We start from the raw sequence: 16,115 nt of genomic DNA on the forward strand, positions 1-16,115 counted from the left end.
TGTTTATCATGTTTTTGCATCTTATTTGCTTAGAATGACGGTAGTAAGTAAGATGATCCCTTATATTAATTTCAAGAAAGTGTTCACCCTAACTGTGCACCGTTGCGATGATCGGGTGTGATAGATTCTAACGTTTGAATACAACGGGTGTTGACGAGCCTAGCATGTACAGACATGGCCTCGGAACACACGCAATACACTTAGGTTGACTTGACGAGCCTAGCATGTACAGACATGGCCTCGGAACACGGAGGACCGAAAGGTCGAGCATGAGTCGTATAGAAGATACGATCAACATGGAGATGTTCACCGATCTTGACTAGTCCGTCTCACGTGATGATCGGACACGGCCTAGTTAACTCGGATCATGTTGCACTTAGATGACTAGAGGGATGTCTATCTAAGTGGGAGTTCATTAAATAATTTGATTAGATGAAGTTAATTATCATGAACTTAGTCTAAAATCTTTACACTATGTCTTGTAGATCAAATGGCCAACGTTGTCCTCAATTTCAACGCGTTCCTAGAGAAAACCAAGCTGAAAGATGATGGCAGCAACTATACGGACTGGGTCCGGAACCTGAGGATCATCCTCATAGTAGCCAAGAAAGATTATGTCTTAGAAGCACCGCTAGGTGAAGCACCAATCCCTGAGAACCAAGACGTTATGAACGCTTGGCAATCACGTGCTGATGATTACTCCCTCATTCAGTGCGGCATGCTTTACAGCTTAGAACCGGGTCTCCAAAAGCGTTTTGAGAAACATGGAGCATATGAGATGTTCGAGGAGCTGAAACTGGTTTTTCAAGCTCATGCCCGGGTCGAGAGATATGATGTCTCCGACAAGTTCTTCAGCTGTAAAATGGAGGAGAATAGTTCTGTTAGTGAGCATATACTCAGAATGTCTGGGTTACACAACCGCTTATCCCAGCTGGGAGTTAATCTCCCGGATGACGCGGTCATTGACAGAATCCTCCAGTCGCTTCCACCAAGCTACAAGAGCTTTGTGATGAACTACAATATGCAGGGGATGGAAAAGACCATTCCTGAGGTATATTCAATGCTGAAATCAGCGGAAGGGGAGATCAGAAAAGAACATCAAGTGTTGATGGTGAATAAAACCACTAAGTTCAAGAAGGGCAAGGGCAAGAAGAACTTCAAGAAGGACGGCAAGGGAGTTGCCGCGCCCGGTAAGCCAGTTACTGGGAAGAAGTCAAAGAATGGACCCAAGCCAGAAACTGACTGCTTTTATTGCAAGGGAAGTGGTCACTGGAAGCGGAACTGCCCCAAATACTTAGCGGACAAGAAGGCCGGCAACGCCAAAGGTATATGTGATATACATGTAATTGATGTGTACCTTACCAGTACTCGTAGTAGCTCCTGGGTATTTGATACCGGTGCGGTTGCTCATATTTGTAACTCAAAACAGGAACTACGGAATAAACGGAGACTGGCGAAGGACGAGGTGACGATGCGCGTTGGGAATGGTTCCAAGGTCGATGTGATCGCCGTCGGCACGCTACCTCTGCATCTCCCTACGGGATTAGTTTTAAACCTCAATAACTGTTATTTAGTGCCAGCTTTGAGCATGAACATTGTAGCTGGATCTCGTTTAATTCGAGATGGCTACTCATTTAAATCCGAGAATAATGGTTGTTCTATTTATTTGAGAGATATGTTTTATGGTCATGCCCCGCTGGTCAATGGTTTATTTTTGATGAATCTCGAACGTGATGTTACACATGTTCATAGTGTGAACACCAAAAGATGTAAAGTTGATAACGATAGTCCCACATACTTGTGGCACTGCCGCCTTGGTCACATTGGTGTCAAGCGCATGAAGAAGCTCCATGCAGATGGACTTTTGGAGTCTCTTGATTACAAATCATTTGACACGTGCGAACCATGCCTCATGGGTAAGATGACCAAGACTCCGTTCTCCGGAACAATGGAGCGAGCAACCAACTTATTGGAAATCATACATACCGGTGTGTGTGGTCCAATGAGTGTTGAGGCTCGCGGAGGATATCGTTATGTTCTCACTCTCACTGATGATTTAAGTAGATATGGGTATGTCTACCTAATGAAACACAAGTCTGAAACCTTTGAAAAGTTCAAGGAATTTCAGAGTGAGGTTGAGAATCAATGTGACAGGAGAATAAAATTCTTACGATCAGATCGTGGTGGAGAATATTTAAGTCACGAGTTTGGTGCACACTTAAGGAAATGTGGAATAGTTTCACAACTCACGCCGCCTGGAACACCTCAGAGAAATGGTGTGTCCGAACGTCGTAATCGCACTCTATTGGATATGGTGCGATCTATGATGTCTCTTACCGATTTACCGCTCTCATTTTGGGGCTATGCTTTAGAGACTGCCGCATTCACTTTAAATAGGGCTCCGTCGAAATCCGTTGAGACGACACCGTATGAATTATGGTTTGGGAAGAAACCTAAGCTGTCGTTTCTAAAAGTTTGGGGGTGCGATGCTTATGTCAAGAAACTTCAACCTGAAAAGCTCGAACCCAAGTCGAAAAAATGCGTTTTCATAGGATACCCTAAGGAAACTATTGGGTATACCTTCTACCTCAGATCCGAAGGCAAGATCTTCGTTGCCAAGAACGGGTCCTTTCTGGAGAAGGAGTTTCTCTCGAAAGAATTGAGTGGGAGGAAAGTGGAACTTGATGAGGTGATAGTCACCCCTTCCGAAACGGAAAGTAGCGCAGCGCGGGAAAATGTTCCTGTGGTGTCTACACCGACTGGGGAGGAAGTTAATGATGATGATCATGAAGCTTCGGATCAAGTTACTGAACTTCGTAGGTCCAGAAGGACACGTTCCGCACCAGAGTGGTACGGCAACCCTGTCCTAGAAATCATGTTGTTAGACAACGGTGAACCTTCGAACTATGAAGAAGCGATGGCGGGCCCGGATTCCGACAAATGGCTAGAAGCCATGAAATCCGAGATAGGATCCATGTATGAAAACGAAGTATGGACTTTGACTGACTTGCCCGATGATCGGCGAGCCATAGAAAACAAATGGATCTTTAAGAAGAAGACGGACGCGGATGGTAATGTGACCATCTACAAAGCTCGACTTGTCGCTAAGGGTTATCGACAAGTTCAAGGGGTTGACTACGATGAGACTTTCTCACCCGTAGCAAAGCTGAAGTCCGTCCGAATCATGTTAGCAATTGCCGCATACTATGATTATGAGATATGGCAGATGGACGTCAAAACGGCATTCCTTAACGGCTTCCTTAAGGAAGAGTTGTATATGATGCAGCCGGAAGGTTTTGTCGATCCTAAGAATGCTAACAAAGTATGCAAGCTCCAGCGCTCAATCTATGGGCTGGTGCAAGCATCTCGGAGTTGGAACATTCGCTTTGATGAGATGATCAAAGCGTTTGGGTTTACACAGACTTATGGAGAAGCCTGTGTTTACAAGAAAGTGAGTGGGAGCTCTGTAGCATTTCTCATATTATATGTGGATGACATACTATTGATGGGAAATGATATAGAATTCTTGGAAAGTATAAAGGCCTATTTGAATAAGTGTTTTTCAATGAAGGACCTTGGAGAAGCTGCTTATATATTAGGCATCAAGATCTATAGAGATAGATCAAGACGCCTCATTGGTCTTTCACAGAGTACATACCTTGACAAGATATTGAAGAAGTTCAATATGGATCAGTCCAAGAAGGGGTTCTTGCCTGTATTGCAAGGTGTGCAGTTGAGCACGGCTCAATGCCCGACCACGACAGAAGATAGAGAAAAGATGAGTGTCATCCCCTATGCCTCGGCCATAGGGTCTATTATGTATGCCATGCTATGTACCAGACCTGATGTAAACCTTGCCCTAAGTTTGGTAGGAAGGTACCAAAGTAATCCCGGCATGGAACACTGGACAGCGGTCAAGAATATCCTGAAGTACCTGAAGAGGACTAAGGATATGTTTCTCGTTTATGGAGATGACGAAGAGCTCGTTGTAAAGGGTTACGTCGACGCTAGCTTCGACACAGATCTGGATGACTCGAAGTCACAAACCGGATACGTGTATATTTTGAATGGAGGAGCAGTAAGCTGGTGCAGTTGCAAGCAAAGCGTCGTGGCGGGATCTACATGTGAAGCGGAGTACATGGCAGCCTCGGAGGCAGCACAGGAAGCAGTCTGGATGAAGGAGTTCATTACCAACCTAGGGGTGATTCCCAATGCGTCGGGCCCGATGAATCTCTTCTGTGACAACACTGGAGCTATTGCCCTTGCGAAGGAGCCCAGGTTTCACAGGAAGACTAGGCATATCAAGCGTCGCTTCAACTCCATTCGTGAAAGTGTTCAAAATGGAGACATAGATATTTGTAAAGTACATACGGACCTGAATGTAGCAGGTCCGTTGACTAAACCTCTCCCTAGGGCAAAACATGATCAACACCAGGACGCAATGGGTGTTCGATTCATCACAATGTAACTAGATTATTGACTCTAGTGCAAGTGGGAGACTGTTGGAAATATGCCCTAGAGGCAATAATAAATGGTTATTATTATATTTCTTTGTTCATGGTAATTGTCTATTATTCATGCTATAATTGTATTGTCCGGAAATGGTAATACATGTGTGAATACATAGACCACAACGTGTCCCTAGTAAGCCTCTAGTTGACTAGCTCGTTGATCAACAGATAGTCATGGTTTCCTGACTATGGACATTGGATGTCATTGATAACGCGATCACATCATTAGGAGAATGATGTGATGGACAAGACCCAATCCTAAGCATAGCATAAAAGATCGTGTAGTTTCATTTGCTAGAGCTTTTCCAATGTCAAGTATCTTTTCCTTAGACCATGAGGTCGTTCAACTCCCGGATACCGTAGGAGTGCTTTGGGTGTGCCAAACGTCACAACGTAACTGGGTGACTATAAAGGTGCACTACGGGTATCTCCGAAAGTGTCTGTTGGGTTGGCACGGATCGAGACTAGGATTTGTCACTCCGTATGACGGAGAGGTGTCTCTGGGCCCACTCGGTAATGCATCATCATAATGAGCTCAATGTGACTAAGGCGTTAGTCACAGGATCATGCATTGCGGTACGAGTAAAGAGACTTGCCAGTAACGAGATTGAATAAGGTATTGGGATACCGACGATCGAATCTCGGGCAAGTAACATACCGATTGACAAAGGGAATTGCATAGGGGATTGATTGAATCCTCGACATCGTGGTTCATCCGATGAGATCATCGTGGAACATGTGGGAGCCAACATGGGTATCCAGATCCCGCTATTGGTTATTGACCGGAGAGGCGTCTCGGTCATGTCTACATGTCTCCCGAACCCCTAGGGTCTACACACTTAAGGTTTGTGACGCTAGGGTTGTAGAGATATATGTATGCGGAAACCCGAAAGTTGTTCGGAGTCCCGGCTGAGATCCCGGACGTCACGAGGAGTTCCGGAATGGTCCGGAGGTGAAGAATTATATATGGGAAGTCCAGTTTCGGCCACCGGGAAAGTTTCGGGGGTTATCGGTATTGTACCGGGACCACCGGAAGGGTCCCGGGGGTCCACCGGGTGGGGCCACCTATCCCGGAGGGCCCCATGGGCTGAAGAGGGAAGGGAACCAGCCCTTAGTAGGCTGGGGCGCCCCCCTTGGGCCTCCCCCTGCGCCTAGGGTTGGAAACCCTAGGGGTGGGGGGCGCCCCCCTTTGGCTTGTGGGGGAAGCCACCCCCTTCCCCCCCTTGGCCGCCGCCCCCCTTGGAGATCTGATCTCCCAAGGGCTGGCGCCCCCCAGGGGTCCTATAAATAGTGGGGGGGGGAGGGAGGGCAGCAACACACCAGCCCCTGGCGCCTCCCTCTCCCCCTGCAACACCTCTCCCTCTCGCAGAAGCTTGTTGAAGCCCTGCCGAGATCCCGCTACATCCACCACCACGCCGTCGTGCTGCTGGATCTCCATCAACCTCTCCTTCCCCCTTGCTGGATCAAGAAGGAGGAGACGTCGCTGCACCGTACGTGTGTTGAACGTGGAGGTGCCGTCCGTTCGGCACTCGGTCATCGGTGATTTGGATCACGGCGAGTACGACTCCGTCATCCACGTTCATTGGAACGCTTCCGCTCGCGATCTACAAGGGTATGTAGATGCACTCCTTTCCTTTCGTTGCTAGTATACTCCATAGATGCATCTTGGTGAGCGTAGGAAATTTTAAAATTATGCTACGATTACCAACACTATATACTTTGGCCGGATTGTTGGACTATGAAGATACAAGATTGAAGACTTCGTCTCGTGTCCGGATGGGACTCTCCTTGGCGTGGAAGGCAAGCCTGGCAATTCGGGTATGTAGATCTCCTCCCTTGTAACCGACTCTGTGTAACCCTAGCCTCCTCCGGTGCCTATATAAACCGGAGGGTTTAGTCCATAGGAGAAGAACAATCATAATCATAGGCTAGCTTCTAGGGTTTAGCTACTCATATCATCAAGATCAATCAAGCAGGAAGTAGGGTATTACCTCCATCGAGAGGGCCCGAACCTGGGTAAACATTGTGTCCCCCGCCTCCTGTTTGTTGGGAATCATAGCAGAATTTTAAAATTTTCTACGCATCACCAAGATCCATCTATGGAGTTTACTAGCAACGAGAGGGAAGGAGTGCATCTACATACCCTTGTAGATCGCGAGCGGAAGCGTTCAAGTGAACGGGGTTGATGGAGTCGAACTCGTCGTGATCCATATCACCGATGACCGAGCGCCGAACGGACGACACCTCCGCGTTCAACACACGTACGGAGCAGCGACGTCTCCTCCTTCTTGATCCAGCAAGGGGGAAGGAGAGGTTGATGGAGATCCAGCAGCACGACGGCGTGGTGGTGGAAGTAGCGGGGATCCCGGCAGGGCTTCGCCAAGCGCAAACGGGAGGGAGAGGTGTCACGGGAGGGAGAGGGAGGCGCCAGGGGCTAGCGTACTGCTGCCCTCCCTCCCCCCACTATATATAGGCCCCCTGGGGGGGCGCCGGCCCTGGGGATCCCATCTACATGGGGGGCGGCGGCCAAGGGGGGAAACTTGCCCCCCAAGCCAGGTAGGGCGCCCCCACCCCCAGGGTTTCCAACCCTAGGCGCAGGGGAGGCCCATGGGGGGGCGCACCAGCCCACCAGGGGCTGGTTCCCCTCCCCTTCAGCCCATGGGGCCCTCCGGGATAGGTGGCCCCACCCGGTGGACCCCCGGGACCGTTCCGGTGGTCCCGGTACAATACCGATAACCCCCGAAACTTTCCCGGTGGCCGAAACTGGACATCCTATATATAATTCTTCACCTCCGGACCATTCCGGAAGTCCTCGTGACGTCCGGGATCTCATCCGGGACTCCGAACAACTTTCGGGTTACCGCATACTAATATCTCTACAACCCTAGAGTCACCGAACCTTAAGTGTGTAGACCCTACGGGTTCGGGAGACATGCAGACATGACCGAGACGACTCTCCGGTCAATAACCAACAGCGGGATCTGGATACCCATGTTGGATCCCACATGTTCCACGATGATCTCATCGGATGAACCACGATGTCGAGGATTCAATCAATCCCGTATACAATTCCCTTTGTCAATCGGTATGTTACTTGCCCGAGATTCGATGTCGGTATCCCAATACCTCGTTCAATCTCGTTAAAGGCAAGTCTCTTTACTCGTACCGTAATGCATGATCCCGTGGCTAACTCCTTAGCCACATTGAGCTCATTATGATGATGCATTACCGAGTGGGCCCAGAGATACCTCTCAGTCACACGGAGTGACAAATCCCAGTCTCGATCCGTGTCAACCCAACAGACACTTTCAGAGATACCTGTAGTGCACCTTTATAGTCACCCAGTTACGTTGTGACGTTTGGTACACCCAAAGCACTCCTACGGCATCCAGGAGTTACACGATCTCATGGTCTAAGGAAATGATACGTGACATTGGAAAAGCTCTAGCAAACGAACTACACGATCTTTGTGCTATGCTTAGGATTGGGTCTTGTCCATCACATCATTCTCCTAATGATGTGATCCCGTTATCAATGACATCCAATGTCCATAGTCAGGAAACCATGACTATCTGTTGATCAACGAGCTAGTCAACTAGAGGCTCACTAGGGACATGTTGTGGTCTATGTATTCACACATGTATTACGATTTCCGGATAACAAAATTATAGCATGAACAATAGACAATTATCATGAACAAGGAAATATAATAATAACCATTTTATTATTGCCTCTAGGGCATATTTCCAACAGTCTCCCACTTGCACTAGAGTCAATAATCTAGTTACATTGTGATGAATCGAACACCCATAGAGTTCTGGTGTTGATCATGTTTTGATCTAGGGAGAGGTTTAGTCAACGGATCTGCTACATTCAGGTCCGTATGTACTTTACAAATATCTATGTCTCCATTTTGAACATTTTCACGAATGGAGTTGAAGCGACGCTTGATATGCCTGGTCTTCCTGTGAAACCTGGGCTCCTTGGCAAGGGCAATAGCTCCAGTGTTGTCACAGAAGAGAGTCATCGGGCCCGACGCATTGGGAATCACCCCTAGGTCGGTAATGAACTCCTTTATCCAGATTGCTTCTTGTGCTGCCTCTGAGGCCGCCATGTACTCCGCTTCACATGTAGATCCCGCCACGACGCTTTGCTTGCAACTGCACCAGCTTACTGCCCCACCATTCAAAATATACATGTATCCGGTTTGTGACTTAGAGTCATCCAGATCTGTGACGAAGCTAGCGTCGACGTAACCCTTTACGACGAGCTCTTCGTCACCTCCATAAATGAGAAACATATTCTTAGTCCTTTTCAGGTACTTCAGGATGTTTTTGACCGCTGTCCAGTGTTCCACGCCGGGATTACTTTGGTACCTTCCTACCAAACTTACGGCAAGGTTTACATCAGGTCTGGTACACAGCATGCCATACATAATAGACCCTATGGCCGAGGCATAGGGGACGACACTCATCTTTTCTCTATCTTCTGCCGTGGTCGGGCATTGAGCCGTGCTCAATTGCACACCTTGCAATACATGCAAGAACCCCTTCTTGGAATGATCCATATTGAACTTCTTCAATATCTTGTCAAGGTATGTGCTTTGTGAAAGACCTATGAGGCGTCTCGATCTATCTCTATAGATCTTGATGCCTAATATGTAAGCAGCTTCTCCAAGGTCCTTCATTGAAAAACACTTATTCAAGTAGGCCTTTATACTTTCCAAGAATTCTATATCATTTCCCATCAATAGTATGTCATCCAGATATAATATGAGAAATGCTACAGAGCTCCCACTCACTTTCTTGTAAACACAGGCTTCTCCATAAGTCTGTGTAAACCCAAACGCTTTGATCATCTCATCAAATCGAATGTTCCAACTCCGAGATGCTTGCACCAGCCCATAGATTGAGCACTGGAGCTTGCATACTTTGTTAGCATTCTTAGGATCGACAAAACCTTCCGGCTGCATCATATACAATTCTTAGAATGCCGTTTTGACGTCCATTTGCCATATCTCATAATCATAGAATGCGGCAATTGCTAACATGATTCAGACGGACTTCAGCTTCGCTACGGGTGAGAAAGTCTCGTCGTAGTCAACCCCTTGAACTTGTTGATAACCCTTAGCGACAAGTCGAGCCTTATAGATGGCTCGCCGATCATCGGGCAAGTCAGTCAAAGTCCATACTATGTTTTCATACATGGATCCTATCTCGGATTTCATGGCTTCTAGCCATTTGTCGGAATCTGGGCCCGCCATTGCTTCTTCATAGTTCGAAGGTTCACCGTTGTCTAACAACATGATTTCCAAGACAGGGTTGCCGTACCACTCTGGCGCGGAACGTGTCCTTGTGGACCTACGAAGTTCAGCAGTAACTTGATCTGAAGCTTCATGATCATCATCATTAACTTCCTCCCAAGTCGGTGCAGGCACCACAGGAACATCTTCCCGCGCTGCGCTACTTTCCGTTTCGGAAGGGGTGACTATCACCTCATCAAGTTACACTTTCCTCCCACTTACTTCCTTCGAGAGAAACTCTTTCTCCAGAAAGGACCCGTTCTTGGCAACAAAGATCTTGCCTTCGGATCTGAGGTAGAAGGTATACCCAATGGTTTCCTTAGGGTATCCTATGAAGACGCATTTCTCCGACTTGGGTTCGAGCTTTTCAGGTTGAAGTTTCTTGACATAAGCATCGCATCCCCAAACTTTTAGAAACGACAGCTTACGTTTCTTCCCAAACCATAATTCATACGGTTTGGTCTCAACGGATTTCGACAGAGCCCTATTTAAAGTGAATGCGACAGTCTCTAAAGCATAGCCCCAAAATGAGAGCGGTAGATCGGTAAGAGACATCATAGATCGCACCATATCCAATAGAGTGCGATTACGATGTTCGGACACACCATTTCGCTGAAGTGTTCCAGGCGGCGTGAGTTGTGAAACTATTCCACATGTCCTTAAGTGCGTACCAAATTCGTGACTTAAATATTCTCCACCACGATCTGATCGTAAGAATTTTATCTTTCGGTCACGTTGATTCTCCACCTCATTCTGAAATTCCTTGAACTTTTCAAAGGTCTCAGACTTGTGTTTCATCAAGTAGACACACCCATATCTACTCAAGTCATCAGTGAGAGTGAGAACATAACGATAGCCACCGCGAGCCTCAACACTCATTGGACCGCACACATCAGTATGTATGATTTCCAGTAAGTTGGTTGCTTGCTCCATTGTTCCGGAGAACGGAGTCTTGGTCATTTTGCCCATGAGGCATGGTTCGCATGTGTCAAATGATTCATAATCGAGAGACTCTAAAAGTCCATCAGCATGGAGCTTCTTCATGCGCTTGACACCAATGTGACCAAGGCGGCAGTGCCACAAGTATGTGGGACTATCGTTATCAACTTTACATATTTTGGTATTCACACTATGAATATGTGTAACATCGCGCTCGATATTCATTAAGAATAAACCATTGACCAGCGGGGCATGACCATAAAATATATCTCTCATATAAATAGAACAACCATTATTCTCGGATTTAAATGAGTAGCCATCTCGCATTAAACGAGATCCAGATACAATGTTCATGCTCAAAGCTGGCACTAAATAACAATTATTGAGGTTCAAAACTAATCCCGTAGGTAAATGTAGAGGTAGCGTACCGACGGCGATCACATCGACCTTGGAACCATTCCCGACGCGCATCGTCACCTCGTCCTTCGCCAGTCTCCGCTTATTCCGCAGCTCCAGCTTTGAGTTACAAATATGAGCAACCGCACCGGTATCAAATACCCAGGAGCTACAGCGAGTACTGGTAAGGTACACATCAATTACATGTATATCACATATACCTTTAGTGTTGCCGGCCTTCTTGTCCGCTAAGTATTTGGGGCAGTTCCGCTTCCAGTGACCACTTCCCTTGCAATAAAAGCACTCAGTCTCAGGCTTGGGTCCATTCTTTGGCTTCTTCCCGGCAACTGGCTTACCGGGCGTGGCAACTCCCTTGCCGTCCTTCTTGAAGTTCTGATTACCCTTGCCTTTCTTGAACTTAGTGGTTTTATTCACCATCAACACTTGATGTTCCTTTCTGATCTCCACCTCCGCTGATTTCAGCATTGAATATACCTCAGGAATGGTCTTTTCCATCCCCTGCATATTGAAGTTCATCACAAAGCTCTTGTAGCTCGGTGGAAGCGACTGAAGGATTCTATCAATGACCGCGTCATCCGGGAGGTTATCTCCCAGCTGAGTCAAGCGGTTGTGCAACCTAGACATTTTGAGTATGTGTTCATTGATAGAACTATTTTCCTCCATCTTACAACTGAAGAACTTGTCGGAGACTTCATATCTCTCGACCCGGGCATGAGCTTGGAAAACCATTTTCAGCTCTTCGAACATCTCATATGCTCCGTGTTGCTCAAAACGCTTTTGGAGCCCCGGTTCTAAGCTGTAAAGCATGCCGCACTGAACGAGGGAGTAATCATCAGCACGTGACTGCCAAGCGTTCATAACGTCTTGGTTCTCTGGGATTGGTGCATCACCTAGCAGTGCTTCTAGGACAGAATCTTTCTTGGCAGCTATGAGGATGATCCTCAGGTTCTGGACCCAGTCCATATAGTTGCTGCCATCATCTTTCAGCTTAGTTTTCTCTAGGAACGCGTTGAAGTTGAGGGCAACGTGGGCCATTTGATCTACAAGACATATTGTAAAGATTTTAGACTAAGTTCATGATAATTAAGTTCATCTAATCAAATTATTCAATGAACTCCCACTCAGATAGACATCCCTCTAGTCATCTAAGTGACACATGATCCGAGTCAACTAGGCCGTGTCCGATCATCACGTGAGACGGACTAGTCAACATCGGTGAACATCTTCATGTTGATCGTATCTTCTATACGACTCATGCTCGACCTTTCGGTCTTCCGTGTTCCGAGGCCATGTCTGTACATGCTAGGCTCGTCAAGTCAACCTAAGTGTATTGCGTGTGTAAATCTGGCTTACACCCGTTGTATTTGAACGTTAGAATCTATCACACCCGATCATCACGTGGTGCTTCGAAACAACGAACCTTCGCAACGGTGCACAGTTAGGGGGAACACTTTCTTGAAATTATTATAAGGGATCATCTTATTTACTACCGTCGTACTAAGCAAATAAGAAGCAAAACATGATAAACATCACATGCAATCAAATAGTGACATGATATGGCCAATATCATTTTGCTCCTTTGATCTCCATCTTCGGGGCGCCATGATCATCTTTGTCACCAACATGACACCATGATCTCCATCATCATGATCTCCATCAACGTGTCTTCATGAAGTTGTCATGCCAACGATTACTTCTATTTCTACGGCTAACATGTTTAGCAATAAAGTAAAGTAATTTACATGGCGTTATTCAATGACACGCAGGTCATACAAAAAATAAAGAAAACTCCTATGGCTCCTGCCGGTTGTCATACTCATCGACATGCAAGTCGTGATTCCTATTACAAGAACATGATCAATCTCATACATCACATATATCATTCATCACATCTTCTGGCCATATCACATCACATGACACTTGCTGCAAAAACAAGTTAGACGTCCTCTAATTGTTGTTGCATGTTTTTACGTGGCTTCTATAGGTTTCTAGCAAGAAGGTTTCTTACCTACGTAAAACCACAACGTGATATGCCAATTACTATTTACCCTTCATAAGGACCCTTTTCATCGAATCCGATCCGACTAAAGTGGGAGAGACAGACACCCGCTAGCCACCTTATGCAACTAGTGCATGTCAGTCGGTGGAACCTGTCTCACGTAAGCGTACGTGTAAGGTCGGTCCGGGCCGCTTCATCCCACGATGCCGCCGAATCAAGATAAGACTAGTAGTGGCAAGTAAATTGACATGATCTACGCCCACAACTGCTTTGTGTTCTACTCGTGCATAGTAACTACGCATAAAACTGGGTCATGATGCCACTGTTGGGAATCGTAGCAGAATTTTAAAATTTTCTACGCATCACAAAGATCCATCTATGGAGTTTACTAGCAACGAGAGGGAAGGAGTGCATCTACATACCCTTGTAGATCGCGAGCGGAAGCGTTCAAGTGAACGGGGTTGATGGAGTCGAACTCGTCGTGATCCAAATCACCGATGACCGAGCGCCGAACGTACGGCACCTCTGCGTTCAACACACGTACGGAGCAGCGACGTCTCCTCCTTCTTGATCCAGCAAGGGGGAAGGAGAGGTTGATGGAAATCCAGCAGCACGACGGCGTGGTGGTGGAAGTAGCGGGGATCCCGGCAGGGCTTCGCCAAGCGCAAACGGGAGGGAGAGGGAGGCGCCGGGGCTAGCGTACTGCTGCCCTCCCTCCCCCACTATATATAGGCCCCCTGGGGGGCGCCGGCCCTGGGGATCCCATCTACATGGGGGGCGGCGGCCAAGGGGGGAAACTTGCCCCCCAAGCCAGGTAGGGCGCCCCCCACCCCCAGGGTTTCCAACCCTAGGCGCAGGGGAGGCCCATGGGGGGCGCACCAGCCCACCAGGGGCAGGTTCCCCTCCCACTTCAGCCCATGGAGCCCTCCGGGATAGGTGGCCCCACCCGGTGGACCCCCGGGACCCTTCCGGTGGTCCCGGTACAATACCAATAACCCCCAAAACTTTCCCGGTGGCCGAAACTGGACTTCCTATATATAATTCTTCACCTCCGGACCATTCCGGAACTCCTCATGACGTCCGGGATCTCATCCGGGACTCCGAACAACTTTCGGGTTACCGCATACTAATATCTCTACAACCCTAGCGTCACCGAACCTTAAGTGTGTAGACCCTACGGGTTCGGGAGACATGCAGACATGACCGAGATGACTCTCCGGTCAATAACCAACAGCGGGATCTGGATACCCATGTTGGCTCCCACATGTTCCACGATGATCTCATCGGATGAACCATGATGTCGAGGATTCAATCAATCCCGTATACAATTCCCTTTGTCAATCGGTATGTTACTTGCCCGAGATTCGATCGTCGGTATCCCAATACCTCGTTCAATCTCGTTACCGGCAAGTCTCTTTACTCGTACCATAATGCATGATCCCGTGGCTAACTCCTTAGCCACATTGAGCTCATTATGATGATGCATTACCGAGTGGGCCCAGAGATACCTCTCTGTCACACGGAGTGACAAATCCCAGTCTCGATCCGTGTCAACCCAACAGACACTTTCAGAGATACCTGTAGTGCACCTTTATAGTCACCCAGTTACGTTGTGACGTTTGGTACACCCAAAGCACTCCTACGGCATCCGGGAGTTACACGATCTCATGGTCTAAGGAAATGATACTTGACATTGGAAAAGCTCTAGCAAACGAACTACACGATCTTTGTGCTATGCTTAGGATTGGGTCTTGTCCATCACATCATTCTCCTAATGATGTGATCCCGTTATCAATGACATCCAATGTCCATATTCAGGAAACCATGACTATCTGTTGATCAACGAGCTAGTCAACTAGAGGCTCACTAGGGCATGTTGTGGTCTATGTATTCACACATGTATTACGATTTCCGGATAACACAATTATAGCATGAACAATAGAAAATTATCATGAACAAGGAAATATAATAATAACCATTTTATTATTGCCTCTAGGGCATATTTCCAACAGTTACCATCCGCCTTAGACGCACAGTTCGGGACCCCCTACCCGAGATCGGCCGGTTTTGACACCGACATTGGTGCTTTCATTGAGAGTTCCGCTGTGCCGTCAACGCAAGGCTTGATGGCTCCTTCGATCATCAGCAACGATGCGATCCAGGGTGAGGTTCCCCCCGGATAGATCTTCGTATTCGGCGACTTCGCACTACGGGCCAACTCGCTTGGCCATCTGGAGCAGATCGAAAGCTACGCCCCTGGCCGTCAGGTCAGATTTGGAAGCTTCAATTATACTGCCGACATCCGCGGAGACTTGATGTTTGACGGATTCGAGCCCATGTCAGGTGCGCCGCACAGTCACGACGAGCATGACTTAGCTCTGCCGTCGGACGGTGTTCGGGAGATCACACCTTTGTCTACTCCGGCCTTCGATCCAGAACCGATTGCGCCGTCCGAGGACGGGTGGATGGACCCCGCCTCGGAGGCCACGCAATCAGTGGCTATAGATCCGAATACTGACTTCACCTCCCATGAGACCTGTGTCGCCGGACTCTTGGATTCGTCCCCGGCCACGGCCTCTGAACCGCCTGCGTCAATGCCTATCGAATCTGATTGGGCACCGATCATGGAGTTTTCCTCCGCGGATATCTTTCAGCACTCGCCCCTGGGCGACGTCCTGAATTCATTAAGGTCTCTCTCCTTGTCAGGAGACCCTTGGCCGAACTATGTCCGGCTCGAGTGGGAAGCGGACGACGAAGAAATTCATTCCCCACCCACCACCCACTTAATAGCCACTGTCGACGACTTAACCGACATGCTCGATTTAGGCTCTAAAGACATCGACGGTATGGACGACGATGCAGGAGACGAACAGGAACCACCGCCCACAGGGCGCTGGACTGCCACCTCATCATCTGATATATACATGGTGGACACCCCCAAAGAAGG

Source organism: Aegilops tauschii, chromosome 6, assembly GCF_002575655.3.
Source record: "Aegilops tauschii subsp. strangulata cultivar AL8/78 chromosome 6, Aet v6.0, whole genome shotgun sequence".
Taxonomy (NCBI): domain Eukaryota; kingdom Viridiplantae; phylum Streptophyta; class Magnoliopsida; order Poales; family Poaceae; genus Aegilops; species Aegilops tauschii.